Here is a 6,000-nt window from a genome sequence, read left to right on the forward strand (position 1 = left end):
AAGAGCCTCTACAAATTGCTGTGACTAGAGATAAACAACCCAACAGCAAAATGGGCAAAGGAAATGAACAGGCAATTCCAAGAAGAGAAAATCCTCTTGGCTAATAAATATATGATAAATTGCTCACAGTGTCCACTGGCCAGGGAAATTCCAATTAAAGAAACAATTAGATAATATTTTTGTTCCATCATACTGATAAAAATAGAGAAATGACATCCAGAGCTAAGGAGAATGTGGAAAAAGGGGCTCCCCCATTCATTACTACTAAGAGGATGAATTATTCCAATGCTTTTGGGAAACAAGATGACAACATTTATTACTATTTAAAACACATACGCCTTTCGACCCTCACTGACACTTTGAAGAATCTAGCCTGTAATTCCTGTATATATACAAGAATGTTTATGGCAGTATTATTTGCAGTTGCAAAAACAAAATGAAAAAAGGAAACAACCCAAATGTCTATCAGTAGGGAAACAATAGAATATGTTATGTGTGAACAATATAGACTATTGTTGTTATTGTAAGTTGCCTTGGAGTTGATTCTGGCTCATGGTGACCCCATGTGTGCAGAGTAGAATTGCTCCATAGGAAAGCTTCAAGGCCATGTCCTTTCAGAAGCAGACCAGCAGGCCTATCTTCCAAGGCACCTCTGGTGAATTTGAACCTCCAGCCTTTCAACTAGTAGTTAAGTGCTCAGTTGTTAACTGAAAGGTTGGCAGTTTGAACCCACCCAGCAACTCCACAAGAAGAAAGACCTGGTGATCTGCTCCCATAAAGATTACAGCCAAGAAAATTTTATGGGACAGTTCTACTCTGTCACACAGGGTCACTATGAGTTGAAATTGACTTGACAGCACCTATCAACAATAAAGTCTTTATATTATTACCAGGACGGATATACATGATAGTTTATTATTAAGTGGAAAAAAAATTATAGAATGAAATGTACAGTTTAGCCTAAATTTTGTAAAAATACACATAAAAAAATCTCAGACAAAAACACAATAAAATATATATATATTTTTAAATCCTATGCTGAATATGGAAATTCTGCCAGCATAGTGCTAAAGCTGCTAACTAAAAGGTCGGCAGTTTGAATCCACCAGGTGTTCCTTGGAAACTCTGTGGGGCAGCTCTACTTTGTCCTATAGGGTTGCTATGAGTTGAAATTGACTCAATGCAATGGGTTTTACAGGTTTATGCCAAATATGCAAACTCCCACTCAACAATGGTCAAACCTGGAATAATATGAGCAAGAAAATAAAGTATTGGATAATGACCCAAAGTGTAAAAATATATATCCATGAGCCTATACTGATATTAATAAATGATTGAATAAATAAATAAGTGGGGGAGAAGAGACAAATCTCCCATGCATAAGAATTCCAAATAATTTCTATAGATATGCCACCTTCAAGAAGGAGACCATAACCACCTGGAGCAAAGGAGAATGAAGAACACCAAAGACACAAGGGAATTATGAGCCCAAGAGACAGAAAGGGTCACATAAACCAAAGACAACATCAGTTTGAGACCAGAAGAACTAGATGGTTCCCGGCTACAACCGATGACTGCCCTGACTGGGAACACAACACAGAACCCCTGAGGGAGCAGGAGAGCAGTGGGATGCAGACCCCAAATTCTCGTAAAAGGACCAGATTTAACGGTCTGACTGAGACTGGAGGGATCCCGGAAAACAGGGTTCCCTGACTGTCTGTTAGCCCAGAACTGAAACCATTCCTGAAGCCAACTCTTCAGACAAAGATTAGACTGGACTACAAGACGTAAAATGATACTTGTGAAGGGAGTGCTTCTTACCTCAAGTAGATAAAAAAAAAAAAAACTTTTTTTTTTTAGGAGACTAAATGGGGAGTTCCTGTCCAGAGGCGAGTTGAGAAGGCAGAGATAGGTGGTTGAATGGAACAAGAAACACAGGGTGTTAAGGAAGAGTGTACTGTCACATTATAAAAAAAAAAAAAATTTTTTTTTTTTTTTATACATTATAGGGAGAGCAATTTTTGTATGAGAAACTAACTTGAACTGTAAACTTTCAGTTAAGGCACAATAAAAAAAAAAAAGAAGAAGAGGGAGACAATAACTCCCACTTAACTGTAGGCTGTACATGTAACAACTACCTTCCAAAGAAGAGAGTATAAATGAGGGGAAAAGAGTAACTTTACAATTACTGACTGTTGCTATTGACTGAATTGTATTCCCCCAAAGTATGTGTTGGAATCTAAACCCCTATACCACCCTTGTCTTTCTCAATTAGCATTTAGTGAATAGAAAATTTGTTGGATCAATGAAGGCCCTCCTGACCGTTCTTATTGAAACCCGTAACAATGATTAAGAAAGATAATTCGAAATGTAGGATCACTGTTTTTAGTCAATCAGTGAAAAAGTGAAGCTTTCAATGGTTTGCCCATTTTGTTATGTTAATATATACTGGTCATTCTGTGATGTTCCTTGAACTTGGGCAGACAGGGCTCCAGCAGCATGCTGGTTTGTTTTCCCATTTTTGCTTATTCTATAATATTTCCTCAGACTCAGGCAGACATGGCTGTGGCAGCATGCTTGCCCATTTTCTCACTCTTGTCTACTCTGCAGTATTCTTTGGATTCGTGCAGACATGGCTATGACAGCATGCTTGTCCACTTTTCCTACTTTTGCCTCTTTGGACATATGCCAAATAAAATTTTCTTTTTGCTTTACTAAGCTTTGCAATGTTTTTTTCCTACAACACCTTTTTGAATATATGCCAAATAAAACATTCTTTTTACTTTACTAAACTTTGTGGTGTTTTTTTGCCTACAACAGGATGTAATCCCATTTGGGAATTGGGTTTTCTTTCTTATGTTAATGAGGCCATAACAGTGTAGGGCATGTCTTAAACCTAATCACTTTTGAGACATAAAAAGATTAAGCACAGAAACCCAAAAAGCCAAACCTTCGAGTTGATTCTGGTTCTACAAACTGCCCCATAGGGTTTCCAAGGAATGGCTGGTGAAGTTGAACTGCTAATCTTTTGGTTACTGGCCAAGCTCTTAACCACTGTGCCACCAGGGCTCCAAGCACAGAGACAAGCAAGTACAAATGGAGGAAAGATAGATGCCATGTGGAAATTGTCAAGGAACCAAGAAACATCAGGGCTAGAGAAGCTGAGACAAGGATTTGCCCTTCCAGAGTGGACAGAGAGAGAGCTTACCCTCGAACCAGTCCCCTGAATTCAAACTTCTAGCCTCCCAAATTGTGAGAAAATAAATTTGTTTGTTAAAGTCACCCGCTTGTGGTATTTCTGTTACTGAAGTATTAGATAAATAAGACACTGACAAAAAATATCTCAGCCATGTGATCAAGGTCAACATCAACACTGATAAATCATGTTGCTTGATGTACTATCAATATGATGTGATGAAAATGGCACTTTACCTCTGTTGTCCTGGTTATCTAGTAGTGCTCTAACAAATACCACAAGTGGATGGCTATAACAAAAAGAAATTTCTCCTATCACAGTGTAGGCGGCTAGAAGTCTGAATTCAGGGTGCCAGCTCCAGGGGAAGGCTTTCTCTCTCTGTTGGCTGTGAGGGAAGGTCCTTATCATCAGTTTTCCCAAGTCAAGGAGCTTCTCAGCACAGGAACCTTGGGTCCAAGGGACATGCTATTCTCCTGGCTCTTGTTTCTTGGTGGTATGAAGTCATCCTGTCTCTCTCTTTGCTTCTCTCTTTTATATCTCAAAAGAGATTGGCTTAAGACCCAACCTAATATTGTAGATTGAGTCCTGCCTCATTAAGATAACTGCTGCTAATTCCACCTCAGCAGCATCATACAGATAAGATTTACAACACACAGGAAAATTACATCAGATGACAAAATGGTGGACAATCACACAATACTGCGAGTCATGGCCTAGCCAAGTTGATAGACATTTTTGGGGGGATGCAATTCAATCCATGACAATTGTCTTCCTCCCCAAAACCCATAATATCGGTCTAATCATGAGAAAAACATCAAACAAGTCCCATTAGAGAGACATGCTACAAAATACCTGGCCAGTGTTTCTCAAAACTGCCAAGGTCATGAAAAACAAGGAAAGTCTGAATAACTGTCACAGCCGAGAGGAGTTGAAGTTGACATGACAAGTAAATGTAACGTGGTGTCCTGCAAAGGCTCCTGGAACAGAAAAAAGACATTAGGTAAAAACTAAGGAAATCTGAATAAAACATGGACTTAGTTAATAATAATTTATCAATATCTGTTCATTAACTAACAACAATATAAGATGCTAATAACAGGAAAAACTAGGTGTGGCATATCTGGGAATTCTTTGAACGACCTTCTCAAATTTTATGTAAATCTAAAACAGTTATAAAAAATAAAGTCTGTTTTTTAAAAAAAATCCTATATATATAAGTAGCTGTGTTTATCCATAGATGATTGTGGAGAAAGGTATAGAAGTATACACACTAGGCTACAAACCCTGGTTACATCAAGAGAGTGGAAATGGAAGGAGATGAAAAGAGATTATTGAGATTTGTTTTACCTGTTAGAATAAATGTGTATGCCCTCTCCTCACTTATAGATATGGTTAGGTTCTAAAGACCAGGTTGTTATGTGAAATCAGCATTATGCAAAAATGGAGGGATGACCACATCAGACCACAAAATGGAGGATGACTACATCATTACATAACTGCCAGAATACATCATTACATAACCGCCAAACCACTGAGAATCATGGTCCAGCCAAGTGGACACATAACCTCAAACATCAAAGCCAGCATTGCTCTCGCCTCACACCTCGGCATTCTTTACTGCCAGATGTATGTCGTTAATGCAATGCACAAAATAGTAGGATGGTAGATTTTTTATTATTGTCGTAAATGGGAAGTGTCAGATAATGACATAGTTAATAAGCAAGAAGATGTACAGTATTACTTCTGAAATTTAAAAATAAATATTTAAAATAATAGTACCAATGGAGTATAAGTATATACACAAATGACAATTTTTCATCTGATATGTCTGTGGTCCCTTCCTATGCTGCCCTTCCATGCCACGTGTGAAGACAATAACTGTCACATGACCATTATTCCCAAATCTATCTCAGTAGGAACACAGTGACTCATTGAACCTAGAGCCATGGAATGGAAGGTGTCCATGGCAAAGGTGAGATCCTTTCGTACTCTGTTTGGCTTTTAAATAATATTTTTATTATTAAGATTCTATTTAAAGTATTATAATAAAAATGTCTCCTTGTAGACAGTTTGGTACACATAAGGAAGAAAGGTTAAACACTCACAGGCCCACTACCCACTATTCTTATTTCTGTATGATTCCTTGTAGGCCTTATTCAATGTACCCACAATAGTTTTTATTAAAGGTTTTTTTTCTTATTACAAAAGAAATACATATTTAATACAGAAAATTTAGAAAGCAAAATATTCAAAAAGCTGAAAATCAAGCACATGTAATTGCACCACCGTTAGCATTTTTGCATGTATCTTGCAGACATTTCTCTCTGCATTTTTTTTCTATGCAGAATTGATGATCATACATTATATTCAGTTTTATACCTTTTTAAAAAATTTTTTTATTGTGCTTTAAGTGAAAGCTTACAAATCAAGTCGGTCTATCATACAAAAATTTATATACACCTTGTTCTATACTCCTAATTGCTCTCCCCCTAGTGAGAGAGCACATTCCTCTCCACTCTCTATTTTGTGCCCATTTGGCCAGCTTCTGAGCCCCTCTGCCTTCTCATTTCCCCTCCAGACAGGAGCTGCCCACATAGTCCCATGTGTCTACTTGATCCAAGAAGCTCACTCCTCACTAGTATCATTTTCTATACCATAGTCCAGTCCAATCCCTGTCTGAAGAGTTGGCTTTGGGAATGGTTCCTGTCTTGGGCTAACAGAAGGTCTGGGGACCATGACCACCCAAGTCCTTCTAGTCTCAGTCAGACCATTAAGTCTGGTCTTTTTATGAGAATTTGAGGTCT

Source organism: Loxodonta africana, chromosome 19, assembly GCF_030014295.1.
Source record: "Loxodonta africana isolate mLoxAfr1 chromosome 19, mLoxAfr1.hap2, whole genome shotgun sequence".
Taxonomy (NCBI): Eukaryota; Metazoa; Chordata; class Mammalia; order Proboscidea; family Elephantidae; genus Loxodonta; species Loxodonta africana.